Source organism: Diabrotica undecimpunctata, chromosome 10 (genome assembly GCF_040954645.1).
Source record: "Diabrotica undecimpunctata isolate CICGRU chromosome 10, icDiaUnde3, whole genome shotgun sequence".
Taxonomy (NCBI): Eukaryota; Metazoa; Arthropoda; class Insecta; order Coleoptera; family Chrysomelidae; genus Diabrotica; species Diabrotica undecimpunctata.
The window spans coordinates 23,360,551-23,377,984 of NC_092812.1; the positions used below are offsets into that span (position 1 = coordinate 23,360,551).

At 32.5% G+C, this 17,434-nt stretch overlaps 1 protein-coding gene and 1 pseudogene across 2 annotated transcripts in view; both read left to right on the plus strand.

Annotated features, from left to right (window-relative positions):
* Positions 1 to 17,434, plus strand: part of LOC140451858 (E3 ubiquitin-protein ligase Rnf220-like) — a 466,577-nt gene that overhangs the window by 176,642 nt on the left and 272,501 nt on the right. The gene's annotated exons all lie outside the window — the stretch shown is intronic.
* Positions 1 to 17,434, plus strand: part of LOC140452206 (WD repeat-containing protein 3-like) — a 52,644-nt pseudogene that overhangs the window by 13,643 nt on the left and 21,567 nt on the right.

Genomic DNA, 17,434 nt, shown 5'->3' on the forward strand with positions numbered 1-17,434 from the left:
TTTTAAATCAGCTTAAAATACGGTTCTTATTAGAAAGGCTGTCTCCTTTCTCAAAGAATCATGTTAAAGAGGCTTTTTAGGATGTAAGTATGTGTGTTAAAATTCTTTCTAAATTTCAACGACCCTATTTTTACCGGTAGGTAGACGTTCATGCTCGGGTAATAAGACCTTCAATATGCTATTATGTCATAATAGCTGTTGTAACAACCCTCTCAGAGTGGTGGTAAGAACCCCTATTTCGAAGAAACACATAAGATATGCAAAGAACGATGTTTGTTTATACCGTATAGTCGTATCTTTGAGCAGCATGTGTAGCCATATGTCAGAGCCCCACGTTATCGGATCACTTTGCAGCAAATTGCTACGATCCTCGCCAATCTCCCAAAGGAGGACACTATCACGCGAACAAAAAGAAATGGAAAGAGATAGAGAAAATTTCGTCAAGCCGCGAACTAACATGAAAATTGCCTGTGGTAAAATAACTTCGCCACCTTGTTGAGATGTAATTTACTGGTTACTTTTCAGACTTATACTTCTATCTATTTAATTTCTCTTGAATATTTTTAAAAATTTTACATTAAAGTTTTCTGGTACGTCGCGAAAGTTGCCTGAATATTATTTTTTTATCGTTCTTTATTTATTGCAATTTGTTGCAATATAACAATAAACAATATGTTTAAAAGAGGCCATTATTTGCAAAACTTATTTTTTGCTCGAAAGTCATTTTTTGGGAAATCGAAAAAAAAAAACGATTAACGGCCGAATAGTGTTTAGCTCACAACGTAAAGAATGTTATTAATATTGCTTAGAGGTTTTAGCAATAGAAATTAGAAATTTCTAGCATAAAATATTTACAGATTTTTAGAAAAAAAATGTTTATTGCAAACAACCAGTTTTGCAAATATATAAAATAATAACAAACCGCATTTAGTCCAATAAAAAACAAGGGATTTATTCATGAAAATAAAACTTTAAGATTTTTAGTCATATAAAGAAAATGTTTAAACGAAAAAAAATCAAAAGCAGTCTCAACCTGTCATGCTCATACGAAAAAACATTCTCTGCATTTTGGCAATTTTCAAAACCATCAACGGATTCTTCTGGTAAGGTAGAATCTATCTTTCCAGTGTTCTTTGGAAAAATTTAGTTCAGAAAGGCTTCTCCAATTTTCTCCATAGTGAGTTTCTCCATAATTATCCCTTTATCCCTCTTTAATTCTTTCCCCCGTGGTAATTTCTTGCCATTGAAGAAAGAGAAACATTTTTCTTACAAACGCTATTAGCTTTTCCAACGTCATTTCGGTAATTGGGTTCACCTTGGACTAGAACATTGTTGCCTTTTTTGTAAAAAATAAACCGCTTTGTCTTATTAAATTCAAACTGCCATGAACCAGGTAGCTTAACAACTCGTTTTGTTTGTGTACTCTAATCAAACACATCCCAATCCATATCGATTTTCTATACAGTGGAATTCTTTCTGATTAAATCGTCGTAGCCACTAATTTCCACGATAACAGACATTTTTTTAATGTCTTTTCTATAAGGCCGAAAATAAGATCAGCGGAATAAAGGAATGACTGACGATCGGAAAAATTAATTCAATTTGTTTAATATGATTCGGCGATTCTTGTAGAAGAAAATAACGATGTTTGGCAAAACCAATGGAATAGAAGCACCACTAAATTGATAGAAATAAAATCTTCCGTCCTTCCATGGAACTTCTGGCCTTCAAAGCGACAACATCAAGTCCTATTAACACGTCTCAGATTAGGACACACTTCTACTACACATGAATACTTGTTGAAGAAAGAAGAGGAACCAGTGTGTTTTGTTTGTGAATGTAAAGTGACAGTGAAGCACATTTTGATTGAGTGTCCAATATACTCAGTGGAAAGACTATATCATCACTTTCCAAAAACATTAAAAGAACTTTTAGGAGAATCTAAATACGTAGCTGACTTGATAGAATTCTTGAAAACTATAAACCTTTTCAATAAAATTTAATACAATACATTAATGATTAAAATATATATTGTATACATTATTATGTAATTGATATTTTGTATATGCCTATGTATGTCTTTATCACTTTTGTATTTTTCTTATGCTAATAACCCTAAGTGGTTGAAGCAAAATAAAAAAAAAAAAAAAAAAATAAGCCTACATTGCCATAATATTCGAATATTTGTTTCGTCCGCCGCAACCATCAGCGAACAAACGTACTGTTTTTATGTTGACATCAAAATTAAAATTCTTTGGAGCATGTTGCAAAGGTGACGCTATTGTATTAGAATCTTTTCGAGAGTCAATTTCTGTCCACACGTAAGAAAACACATTTGTTGGTCTTAATTTATAGGTACAAGTTCCAGCAACAACTGTAAAATTATATAGTTTATTTGGCTGAAATATGCTGCTTGATCAGGCAGTCTAGGCAGTGCTTTTGGGTTTTTAACAAGTTTGAAAAAAGCCTTTGCTTTTACGATATGAACACCATGTAGTGGCTAACTTTTGCCGGACAGCTAAAGAAGTTGCTACTTTCAACTGCTCCTTTGTTCTCAAGCGATATTATAGTTAACATTAACATACTTCCGAAAATAACTAAGCTTCACGTGCATAGGCTGAGGCACTCTTCGAAGATAATGGTCGAAAAGTTTTTTAAAATTCAAGTCACATGGCAAGTAGAACCTCACGCTTCTCTTGCTTCTACAGTAATAAGACTCTGTACATGTTATGGATTCTATAAATTGTTTGATGCAGTCTCTGCAGTTTAGACCATAAATGTTTTTCTCAATTTATGTGATTATCTATATGGATATCAAGATATTTTTTTTCATTTGAAATTAATATGATGTTCCCACTATAACATTTTAGTCTATAAGACAAATAAGCAATTTAATTCTAGCCTAAGTTTGCTCGGAATGATACCAAAAGGAGAAATTTATATATGTCTACTATATATGGTTGGAAAACACTTTCGAGATATAGCATTTTTCATATAAAATGCTTGCACTTCACAATTTATATAAAGTGACGTCACTTATATTTAAAATTTCCAGAACGTCAACCTTAGAGTTCAAATTTTCCTAACACAGCTAATAATACGAAACCCATACGGAACTGCTCGATCTTTCATAGGCGTCAACATGGTATAATAATCAGAAAAATGTAATCATCATTATATTGGGAATTTTAGAATTATATTGATTAAATAACCAAAAACATTTGTTGTTATTAATAATATAAATTTTATGAAATAACTCTTTAAGTCTAATATTCCACAAAATAATAATTTTAATTAAATAGATTAGACAATTAATTGTACGCAACTGATACGGGAATACTTCAAATTTTATTGACAGTTCAGCGTGTGGCAAAATTGTTTGAAGTGTTGCCGCTTTTTTAGAGTAAGAATTTTGTTTATAGAACTTTAAAAACTAATTATTGTTGTATATTGTGATTGTGCTATGCCAAAACAACTAAATAGTCTGTAGAAAGCTGATAAGCTTTCATATAAGATAGATTATTTTGAACAAGAAATAATGGCGGGACGTTTTTACTATTAAAGCCCTAAAACTAGAGGTAAGTTTAAAATTTTTAGAATATATAATTTTGTATTAAAATGTTTTCTTATGTATTTTAGTGTGTTGCAGTAGTCTTAAAACTAAGTGTATTTACTGTTAATATGATAGTTTGACAAATGGTTGACATTTTAAAAATTCCTCACTTACTAACTATTCTGATGTTTTGGCAACGCTGTGGGGTTCTGACGTCGTAAATCTTGAATGACGTGCAAGAATTTTTATATGAAAAATGCTATAGTTTGCAAATACTAATGCTTTTTGTTCGTTGTTTTTCGCCCAACCTTCTTGTTTATTTCTTCTTATAGTAGGTGTTTGCATAATTGGTCTCTTTAAATTATTGGTGGTTTTCCATAGCTAGTATTCAGTACAACAATCTTTTGTTGAATATATCAGGAATTCGCTAATGGATTTATTCTCAAGTTGTCTAATAACTCTTTGTAGTTGTGAGGCAAGTTGGTTTACTTTTGTTCTGTCTTGTGGTGCTCTGGTTGGTGCCATTTTTATTCTTGCTCTTCTTTTTTCATCCACTAATTCCCAGATTTCCTTAGGGTAGATTTTTCTTTGAATCTTCTTAGTAGTTCAAGAGTATTTCTCCTAAAGTCTTCTTTCGTTTTCAATGACACTGCAAAATCAAGTCTTTCTTCTAGGGTAATTCTAAAGCTGTCCCAGTCCGTTTTATTGTTGACCAACACAGGGTTGTAAGGCTTTTGAATGATATTTTCCCTAATAGTTAATATAATGGGAGTATGTTCCAAGTTAACTTCTTAGTTCTATTTTATTTGTATATAGTTGCTCGATACGTTCTTAATGATGTAAAAGTCTACTAAATCAGGAGTTTTCATATACGTAGGCTAATACGTAGACGTTCTTGTTGAGATTACTTCACACTTATTCTCATTTATCGCTTTGAGCAATTCTTTACCCTTTGTTGTTATGAGTCTTGAACCCCATAGTGTGTGTTTAGCCTCCTCTCATCTCCTCCCAAATCTCCTTCCATGATGAACCAATCACCCTTGAATTCAAAAAGTGTGGTATATGTTTCAGCTTTGATATTAGGTTTCGAGAGGAACTGTATAGACCAATAACTACCAGGTCATAGTTCTTGATATTAACGTTTACCACCGTTACCTAAACATCTGCAGTTTCAAATTTGTTTTCTTCGTCATGTTGAAGATTTTCTCTGATTATAACTGCACTTACCCTCCAATTGCATTATTTTTAGGATATATGGTGTGGAAAACTTCGTATCCCTTAAACATAATTAATGATTGTTTAGTAAGGTGTGTTTCGGATATTAAACAGATGTTAATTTTGTTCATATCCCTGGTTAGTTGCAATTCTTGTTGTCTTTGGATTATTCCGTTGATATTCGAACTCATTACTTTAAACTCATTTATATTTTCTCTTTTGGGATGGCTCCTTTATTGCTGTATTTTAAAGCAGTCAATCGTTCCTCAATTCTTTTAAATAACCCAGATATTTGACATCATTCCTAGCAGGTAGTAATTTATACATCATTTTAACTTTTGCAGCAATTGCATCTTGAGTGGATCTGTTTTTATTTGACTTAATGATCTCAATAATGTTAATAACTTACTGAACTTAATGAACATAATGAACTAACGATCCCGGCCTTCTGCTTGGACTTCGTACATTTTACCGCCTGAGCTATCCAGAGGAGTAAATCAAATTAGGTAAATCAAATTTGCCAGGGAAAAAGAAAACAACAAATCACTACTTTTTCTGGATGTATTATATATTCACAACGAAGGATATAGTATATATAATCAAAGTCTTCAATCACTAAGACCAACAGATATTTAAATTATCACTCAAACCACAACATACATATCAAAAAGGGAATCTTCAAATCACTATATTATATAGCCCAAAACAACTGCTTAAAAAAATGCATTTCAGGAAAGAAAAACCTGCTAACAAAGATGTTAACAAAAAAATATTATTCATTGTCATTTATAAACAAGAAATTTCACAATTTCAGAAAGATTAGAGAAAGGAAACAACAAAACATCAAAAACTATCCAGAAACTCGCACAAGAAGGGATTTGAAGACAACAACAATACCATATGCAAAAAAGGCTTATCAAAAAACTAAAAAAGAATAGGAAATAAATACAACATCACAACAACATTAACAATCAACTGAAATCCATTTTTTTCAAAAGCAAACACAAGAACACACAAGAGAGATCGAAGAACTGAATTTATAAAATTCCTTGTGAATGCAATAATTTTTATCTGGGACAAAACCTCAAGACCACTAAGTTTTAGGATAAATGAGCTAATGCGTTAATAGGTTACAGACATATCACCTAGAATTAACTACATAAACATAGAAAGATTAGAGAATTTGAAAAAATCAGAGGGAACAACCCTCAGAATTTCATTCAACATATAGCTATTTGCCCACAAGATCAAGGCCAGTCAACTGTCAAACTGGTTTATAGGATAAATCTATAATTTCTTAATTTTTAATTTTTTTTAAGACGATTTTCGGATTGCAACTAGAAATGTAAAAATAAATGTAAAATTTAATTCTCATTACAATCCATTGTGGTTTAACCCAACAAAAACAATATTTAACTTAATCATTATTCTGGCTTTACAACTCTGCATGGGTCCTAGCCTCCTCAAGAATTTCTCTCCAATCGTCCCTATCCATCGCCTTTCTCCGTCAAGCACGTATTTTGATATTTCTCATGTCTCCATCGATCTTATCAAGTAACCTTGTTCTGGTTTTTCCTCTTCTTCTCTGACCAATGGGTCTATTAAGGAGCGTTATTCTAGCTGGGTCATTTTATTCCATTCGCATGACTTGCCCTATTCACCTCAGACGACCTATCTTAATACATGCTTTCATTATTTTTTGTTAGAGTCCAGATCTCTGAACCATATGAAGGGTACAGGGAAAAAAGGAGGTATGTAAGAAATAACACATTCTGAAATAAGGCGATTTTAATACTTCAAAACGGCACATGGATTATAGTCTTGTCATTTACATTATATATATATATATATATATATATATATATATATATATAAAATAAGACACCAGGTAGCGATGGTATACCCGCAGAGTGTTTAAAACATGGAGGAGAAGCGTTGTACAGTTCTATATACAAGCTAATTCTAGACGTTTGGCGAGAAGAAACAATGCCAGATGAATGGAAAGAAGGGGTTATTGTACCAATACACAAAAAAGGAAACAAAAAGCAATGTACTAACTACCGGGGAATAACACTCCTAAACACCACCTACAAAATACTTGCAAACATCCTGCTAGAAAGAACCAAAACATACACAGAAGGAATCGTTGAAGATTATCAATGCGGATTTAGACCGGGCCTCTCTACCATTGACCAGATATTCACAATAAAACAGATAATGGAAAAATGCTGGGAGTTTGATCGTGAGCTTCATCAGATGTTCATAGATTTTAAACAAGCATTTGATAGAGTCTGCAGGACCAGACTGTGGACAGCGATGCAGGAACTTGGCTTTCCAAAAAAACTAGTCAGGTTAATACGGATGTTTATGGAACGGTTACGATGTAAGGTGAGAGTTGGACAACAATACTCGGAGACATTTGAAATAAACAATGGACTAAAACAAGGGAGATACACTTTCACCACAACTCTTCAACTTAGCTCTGGAATACGTAATCAGAAGTGCAAGAATCGAAAAACCGAATATAGTATTTCATCGAGAAGGACCAAACTTACTACTGGCATTTGCAGACGATATCGATCTAATAGGAAACACACGATTAAGGATGAAGGAGACTTTCGTGAGGTTCGAGAAGCAAGCAGAGAAGATGGGGCTACAAATTAACGAAAACAAGACGAAATATATGTATATGAGCCGCAATAACCAAAGCAGAGACAGAATCGGTCAGAACATCACCATCGATAACTTTAACTTTGAGCGCGTTAGAGAATTCAAGTATCTTGGAACAACAATTACTGAAAACAATAACGGATCACAAGAAATAAACAACATAATTCAGGCCGGCAACAGATTCTTTTTGCCCTCCAAAACCTTATAAAATCGAAACAACTAACAAGACGTACGAAGATATAGGTCTATAAAACAATCATACGACCCGTTGTGATGTATGGAAGCGAAACGTGGACGATAACAAAGGCAAACGAAGAGAGACTATGTGTTTGGGAAAGAAAAATCCTATGGAAGATCTTTGGCCCTGTGCTGGATGAAGCATCAGGACAATAGAGGATAAGAACTAACAAAGAGCTCGAAGATCTTTACCCAGACGCCAACATTATAAAAGAAATAAAGTCTAGAAGACTCCAATGGGCAGGACACCTCAGAAGACATTCTGACGAATGAAGAGTAAGACTGGTGTGGGAGGAAGTCCCAACTGGAAGGAGACCACGCCGACGCCCTCGTCTCTGGTGGCGAGATAATATAGCAGGAGACCTAAGCACTATGGGCTGAAGATTTGGATGGAGGTTGCTCAAGACAGAAAACAGTGGAGGCATGTTGCCGAGTCGGCTAAAACCCACGAAGGGTTGTAAAGCCACGGAGTAAGTAAGTAAGTAAGTAAGTAAGGTATTACCAGAGGTTAAATATAAGGTTTCAGTTGAATTGCAAAAAAAAACATAAATTATTCTACTTTCTTTATTTTGCCAAACATTTAGACATTTTACACATTAATTCAAAATATTAAAGTAAAAAAGGAGGTATGTCAAGAAAATTAGTAACAACGTTGATACAAAAATGCATTTTATTTCAGAAAACAAACAACGATTATTATAAAAATAATGTTTATGTAAAACAACTTAAAAACAGTTTTTTTACAATAATTTTATAGCGTCTACACGAGATTTGGGTATAATAGTCTCTAAATTATAGATGCGGAAGTCATCAAAATAACGTTGGACATCTAAACCACAAAATTTTTTTAGATGCTGCAGGTCCGCATATTTCGCTTGACTGATCGGCAGAAGTGCTAAAAAAATAACAAAAGTAAGCTTTATAAAAATGATTATTTGGGGGGTTTTACCTGTATAAGCATATGGAGGTAGCTCAAATTCCATTTCTGGCAATTTGGGGGTAGTCAATCTCTGCTGTGTTATTACTCAGGTCTCCCAAGTTGCATTGAATGTTGTTCTGTAGTACAAAAGACTAGGATGATCCATAACAGTTTTTAACTCGCGGATGGGTCTAGTTAGAAAAGGGCATTTATTTTTATAATGCTTGCGTAAATATTCAGTCCACTTTCGAAAATACTCTTGACGACATTCTTCGACATGAAACGGTGATGGTTTTCGTCTAGCAGTTTTATACACTTCTGTCCAGTCTTGGAAAAGTTCGGCTTTTGATTTTTGATTGAAAAGTTCAAAATCTTTGTCACATTCCAGGTAGTAATGTCCTCTAACAGGAAAAGTTATTTGGATAGAGTCCAGTCTCTACTCATGATGAACTATGTTATGAATAAACCGAAGAATCTTTCCTTGTTGTTAATAGGTCGCTATTCTGACTTCTGCATTGTCTTGTGGTTACCTTGAACTCATTTCTGTTAATGTGAACTTTCTTATAGAATACTTTGGATTCTTTCTCTCTGTTGAGGTTTTATATTTATATTTAACTTAAACGTACCAAAAAAAAAAACAGTTTCATAGTCTTCATGGACATGCAATGCAATTTACTTGCAAAAAAGTTACTCAAGAAAAACTAGAGATCGTATTAAATATTCAAGGATGTTTTTAAATGCATATTGTTTACCTGGTAAATCCATAAATCAATTTTTAATAATGCCTTTGAGAACCTTCTTCATTGGAGCTAGTCAGAGTTCGGTCGTCACTGCATCAACCCTTTATATTAGGTTAAAATCATTTATGTGATTAGCTGGTAAAATATGAGTGTCAAGTGACAAATTGATAATCGATATTCAGGTACACATTATTAATGAAATTAAAAAATAATTAACATCGAACGCTTTTATAATTATTTTCAAAATGAATTAGCTTATTATTTTTTACCCTTTTATACTGTTTGTTTATTGATTTTTTATAATTGTTTCCAAAGAGTCTGGATAAGGGTGATTTGCTGGTAATGTTACAACTTCGTGTGAATTTCATATTCCAATTATTGTTATTGAGTAATATAATTATTATTATTATTATTACATAGTAATAAGAGCTGGGGTCATGAAGACTCATAAGCCCATTTACAAGAAAAATGAAATAGTACATTACAAAATAATTAGTTACGCAAATTAACTATGAACTAGTAAATTGTGTACAGTATTGTTCAGTTTACAAACATGTAACAGTCTAGTTGGTTTTTAGATGGGGAATTTATAATTTCCGTTGGGAGACTGTTCCATATACTAAAAATACGATTACACAGAAAATGTTGGCGCCTTGTCCATGAAAAGGATTCCTTCTTTAGTTTCAAACTGTGTCCACGTAGTCTGCTGTGATGATCTAAAATAAACAAATGCTGCAGATTTCCATATCCAAACTTTAAAATTCGGAAGGTGATAATTAAGTCACAACGGAGTCGACGAGCTTCAAAAGTTAGTAACCCTGCTAAAGACAGTCTTTGTGGGTAATCTGGCCTTCTTCGTTTGAAAGATAGTCAGGTGGCTTTCTTTTGGACATTTTCGAGAAGAGTTCTATCGCGCACTAATTCTGGGCACCAGACTGTTCCACAGTACTCCAGTAGGGGTCGGACATAAGTTTTATACAAACGAATAGAACCCGAAAAGGATATTTTTGTAAAAGTCTTATTAAATAGGTATAATTTACTATTTGCTTTTTTAGTGATGTTTGAAATATGCTCCGACCAACTCAAATTTTCAGTAATTGTAACACCAAGGTCACAATATGATCCCACACTATTCAGTAAATGCCCGTCTATCGAATAAGACAAACGCGGGTTATTTTTTCCCAAATGTAAAACTATACACTTATCTCTATTTAGAGGTAACATCCAATCCGAACACCACTCGAAGATCGAATCTAAGTCACTATGTACGTCTTGTCCATTCAAAACTGGGCCAGTAAATATTTTTGTATCATCTGCGTAGAAAGCTTTCCTAGAGAATCAAGATCACTAACATATAACACAAATAGTAGTGGACCCAAAACAGATCCTTGTGGCACAGCACTTAAAACTGGTTTTTCAGATGACAGCGATTTGCCAACTCTAACGCAAAACTCCCGATTTGTTAAAAAATCAATAATCCACTCAATAAGTTGTCCGCGAATGCCAACGTGTTCTAGTTTATACATCAATTTTCTTATTGGTACCCGATCAAATGCTGTTGCAAAGTCTAAATATATAACATCTTTATGTTATTTTATCCAATGCTGCTGTCCATTCATTAACACACCAAGGTAATTTATTCATGGTTGATCGACTTTTCACAAATCCATGTTGTAGAGGAATATTTTTTTCTCGAAGCAAAAATTCTGAAAGAGACTCTGTGATAATTGATTCCATAACTTTACAAACAACAGGTGTAAGGCTTATTGGTTTATAATTATTGGGATCTAACTTATTTCGTTTTTTAAATATAGGTGTCACCGAGGCACACTTCCAAATTCGAGGCAAAGAGTGTGCATTAAAAGATGAACGCATTATTAGTGATAGTGGAATAGAGAGGACATCTGAACATTTTTTCAAAAATAATGTAGAAATTTTATCGGGCCCTGGAGATGACTTGTTTTTTAATTTGTAAATATGGCCCTTAATGATTTCAGGTGAAAAATCGATGTAATCAATTTTGGGAATAACCCTTGAGTGACTGATTATAGGAAACTGATTTTGAGTCGGTTCAATAGCAAAAAATGTATCTGCAAGAATATTAGCGACCTCATACGTATTCTGACAAATCGTTTCATCGTTTTTTTTAACAATGGAATGGATACTTTAGAAGACATAGCAGACCTAAAATATTTATACAGTTTTTTAGAGTCTTTGCAACTTACAATAGATTCTTCATATGCCATTCTGGTTTCATTGATATACTTTTTTAGTATTACTGTGTAGTTTTTGTGAGTTTGCAAATCACGTGTATCACCTGTACGTTTATGTTTTGGCCATAATTTTCTTTTGTGATAAGTGATATCAATTCACCGTTAATCCACGGCTTAAGTTTGTTCCTATAGTAAGTTTTTCTTGTGGTATTGCGTCTTTTGTAATTGTCAATGATGCTTATAAAATTATTCCAAACTTCTTTGTATGTATATATATATATATATATATATATATATATATATATATATATATATATATATATATATATATATATATATATATATATATATATTGAATTTGAAATTTCCGCGGGAGCTATATGTGGTTTCAGTTGTTTTCCGGGTTTGACTCCGCGTTAAATATTTTTGGTTTTTTGAAAAACCATTGTTTTGACGACGTTTCGGCAAGGTCACACTTGCCATTGTCAAGTCAGATTCTGCTTCGTCTTGATGTTACAGGCGAACTGATTTCTCGGTCGCTGCACGCTGAGTTTAAATATCTTGTTGCGCTTCTTGTCATTGGTCCTGTGCGCAGAGTGGGCGTGGTCTTCTTCGCTATTTTAATTTTTACGTTTTTCTGCAGAATTGTTTTCCACGTATTTGGGAGTCTTTGGGCATCATCTCTGGTGCATCCGAAAAATTTAAACACCAGAGATGATGCCCAAAGACTCCCAAATACGTGGAAAACAATTCTGCAGAAAAAACGTAAAAATTAAAATAGCGAAGAAGACCACGCCCACTCTGCGCACAGGACCAATGACAAGAAGCGCAACAAGATATTTAAACTCAGCGTGCAGCGACCGAGAAATCAGTTCGCCTGTAACATCAAGACGAAGCAGAATCTGACTTGACAATGGCAAGTGTGACCTTGCCGAAACGTCGTCAAAACAATGGTTTTTTCTAAAAACCAAAAATATTTAACGCGGAGTCAAACCCGGAAAACAACTGAAACCATATATATATATATATATATATATATATATATATATATATATATACATATATATATACATATATATATATATATATATATATATACATATATATATATATATATATATATATATATATATATATACATATATATATACATATATATATACATATATATATATATATATATATATATATATCAATATAGAAAAAGTAGAACAATATATATATATATATATATATATATATATATATATATATATATATATATATATATACATATATATATACATATATATATATATATATATATACATATATATATATATATATATATATATATACATATATATATATATATATATATATATATATATATATATATATATATATATATATATATATATATATTGTTCTACTTTTTCTATATTGATGTTATCTATCGTGATGTTTTCCAGGCTGTTGCTTACGCAAATGGTTAAGATATACTTACTCCATCTATTTTTAATCCCTTTTCGGCCCAATTTAGTTTTTTGAAGAAAACAAACATTCCTACGTAAAATATGCAGTTCTTTTTAATACTGTAAAAAAAGAATATAAAAGGATTTTTTTTAATTCAATTTAGAAATTACTTGTTTTATATTTTCATTACTGGAGCAATTTACTTTCGTATTTCTTATGCTGTACCCCAAAGTGGACTATTGGCTGTATATTACTTTATTCCGGTTGTACTCAGTTTATTAAATACTTTAAAAATGATTAATTGGTTATGAAGTCCCCAATAATGGTTTTCTCAGAAGTGTCTCATAAATCGTTTACGTACTTCTAATTCGGAAATCGATTTGGTCCACTGATTGCCTTGTGTTGAAAGCAGAATAATTAGTTAAGGTAATTGTGGAGGGTTGCTAGCAGCTTTTCCCTTAGGCCGTCGAAATTTAGTTCAGTAGTGCCTATTTAGCTGTCGCGATATGTCGACCCTTCTGGAAGAACCGGACACTTGCGATGTGAAGCAGTTACTACGTCGCTCTTCGTTAATGCATTTTGTTATTTGATTAATCGAATGGAGAGTGACGGACTCCAAATGAATGTGACAGGGTTTATATATATTTTATCGTTTTTTATTCTACAAGATATAAAAAGCTAAACTAACTGAAAAGTTAAGAATAATATATCTGTATATTTAGGAAAGGTTTAAATTTAAAAAATGTATTTAATACTCTTTTAATACTTAATTATATTAGTGATAATATACAGAGTGTTAGTAAATAGTACCACAAACTTCAAAGAGTGATTCCACATAAAAAAATAATGGCATATAAACGTATATTCGCAAATTCTTCGTTTCCGAGATACGGGGTGTTAACATTTTTTTTTTACAAACTGATGATTTATTTATTACTTTGAAACGGTTGATATATGCAACTAAATGTTATTGGGTTTAAACAGACAGTTATTGCGCAGTTGTTGACATACAATTAAGAATTTTATATTCATAATTGGCGCGCATCCTAGTGAAAGTCTTAATTTTTTAAGAAAACAATGTTACGTCACTGAAATATTTTAAATAACAAATCATTTTTCAATAGCTCATTTCCAAGGGAGGCCGAAGGCCGCATCTAACTCACATTACCTTACTTTAGCATCACCTAATTTAAGGAAAATTAAGTCTGAAACGTTTCTACCTTTTCGGACTTACTTTTCATCAAGGTAGAAATAACACACGTCTTAAAAACTCAGTCCAACTGGCAGGATATGCAGATGACATAAATATTTTAGCATTTTCTTTTTACCTTGTGTCTAATAAAAATCAATGTAGTTTCTTCTTTTTGCGTTTTAAAATATTAAAAGTAAACAAACTTCAAGAGTCTGTTTATATCAGTCAATAGCCGCTTCCAAGATGTTTTATTTACTGTCTCGCTCTTCAATTAGTTTTATCTCTGTTCCGCCTATAAAATTTTTAAAATAATTACAGTGCAGTACCTGTCTTTATTATTCCATGTGTATTTAGTGCAGTGCAGTGCTTCGTTTTTTAATAGGTTATGTCCCTATAAAGAATTTTTTTAGTATTTTTGAATAACTTATGTTTTTTATGTACAACACAAAATTAGTACGTAGATTATAAGAAGCTTAAATTCTCATAACTGCATATCATGATATGATAATGACCAAGATATATTTTACCTTTACTTTTTTTAAATAGTTTTTTATTGAGAACATTTTTAATACAAATATTTTTACCTGCTTTACCAGGTCAACGTGAGAAATTAATATTTAACATTAGATAAAGATGTAAAAAGGTATTCATTTGAAATAGACATTTGTTTGTAAAATGTAACTGATTATGTTTGGTTAATTTTTTTTTCAGCTAGTAATAAAAGCAGCTGGTTGTTTACAAATTTGTAATGTTTAATTTCCCTCACAATCTTCCTTTCTTTTGGGAAATAACAAAATAATTCTGACAGGATTATAGAGCAACCATACAACATAAGTGTGATTGTTTCCTCTTTTTTTCCTATGTATTCATATTGTTTTTCAAGAGAGGTTTAGCATATTTGTCATTTTTTTGTATCTTTCTTAAAAAAATCTTATATGTAAAATATTGAGTTTTCCTTGCCCCTTGAAAAAAAAAATAAATAAATAAGGTAGCACCCTTTATTTTTCCTTTTCATTTAGTACCAAATTTAGTCGAGTTTCCTTTCAGTTTCTATTTTCAAGTTTTTTTATATCAATATTCCCCATGTTAGATATATAGACCCACGTCTCATGGCTCGCCGTTATGTCTTTCAAAACATCTGGAGTGCCGATTTGCAAAGTAAACATAGTTGGACCTGAATTATTCATTTCTTTTTTAGTTTCAAGACTAAACGTCACCTTGGGTCAATTTTTATGCAACCCAAAGTTATACCCAACTACTGTGCATCATCACTTTCCCATCCAGGTCAATTTATTATTACAATATTATGAGCAGAACCAAAGCAACAGACAAAAATACGTATACGGAACTTAAATCACATGCTAAACCAATAGTACTGTGAATAAACACAAAAAAGACTAAAATACTAGTACAAAGCCGATCGGAAAGAGCAACAAACCCCTGCCCGACAGTTGACAACTTTATCACGAAAAGTAGATAGCTTTATCTATTAAGGAGTTGACAACATTGACTATGCAGAGCTCAGCAGAAGAATCATCCTAGCCAATAAGGCATATTTTGCTATGAACTAGATATTTAAATCACGAGACGTACATCAAAGGATTAAGATACGAATCTATAAGACGATAGTCCGAATGAGCTATGAATGTGGAACTTGAATATTAAGTCAAAAATCTGTAAACTGAGAACCACCTTTATCGCAGTATGTCCGCCTACAGCGTCTTCAATGGGCTATATATTTAGGATGGAAGAAAATAGGCTTCCAAAAAAACAGTTGAACGCAAGAATGTAGGGTCTCGATAGGTATTAAGAGACCTATTGACAGAACGAGAAACGATGGAGGCATGATGTGGGTGAGGACGCAAGAAATCTTTGGCAGTCAATCGTGGAGGAGAATGTCTACAGATCATAACGAATGAAGAGGTTTGCTGAGGGAGGCCAGGACTCGAATATTGCTGTAGAGCCATAGGATGGATGGAAGTTCAAAAAGTAACATAATGCATATTATAATAATGTGATTTGAATAACTTTTTCCTAACTTGCCAGGCTACAAGGATAATACATAACCTTTTGATTACAGAGATAAATTGTTTGAGACGATGCTGCGGTGGATCAAACCTCAAAAGCATCATGCACAAACAATAAGAATTCAAATGAATATGTCGGGCACTATTAAAAAGATTTCATACGATAAATCTGCCAGACAAACCTAAAAGTTTCCATTTAATTCTTGGTAATGGAGGAGAACTTTGTATTGCCATCAACGTCGCCAATAATATAGTCGAACTTTATACATTCAATCGTCAGTAAAAGATTCAGACCCCAACCTTCAAAACAGAGATAAGATCAGTTTGATTTCGTAGTGATAATTTGACAATAGCATCTGGAAGTGCCGAAGCAGATAATTACAAACCTGTTTAAGGACTATTGGGACTGAGTATATTATATTATCTATTGTCTTTGCACCCGGCGACAGTCACCATTTAGCTGGATTAAAAAATGGAAAATTGTTGATTTTGGACAATTCAACAGATGATACTTCAGAAGAAATTCCAGCACATATAACCAAACTATGGTATTTAAATTTGGCACCTTATTTGAGAGGATTTGTAACTTAAAGTGGTGATAATACATTAAATTTTGGAAGTTTGAGCTTATTGACAATGAAAAAAGTAAATCAAAAGCGAAAGTGTTATTAGTTTTGCATACAAAAACCTTGAACTTAAAAGCTAGTGTATTGTGGTATGTTAAAATTTCACCAAATTGAAAGCTTATTGGCTTTGGATTATTAGATTCTAGCATCAAAATATTTTTTGTCGATACACTAAAATTTTATCTATCCCTTTATAGTCACAAGCTACCAGTAATATGTTTGGATATTTCTTCAGATTCTACGTTAATTGCAATTGGTCCTGTCGATAGAAATATTAAAATTTGGGGCATATCATAAAACTGTCATGTGACTGTCATAAAAGTATCATGATGACTCTGTAACCGGATTGCAGTTTGTTCCAAAGACACACTACTTTTTTACATGCGGTAAAGATGGAAGAATGGTATGGAGATACATATGAGAATATTATTATATTGCAGGACCATATCGGAGAAACTAGGGCTTTGGTAGTTAGTGCAGATGTTATAGATCAATTTGTTGTGATGTACGGGACCGATATGGTGTTGAGAATGTCTGAAAAATCTGACCAGATATTAGTGTTCTTCTTTCTCTTCTTCTTTTTCTTT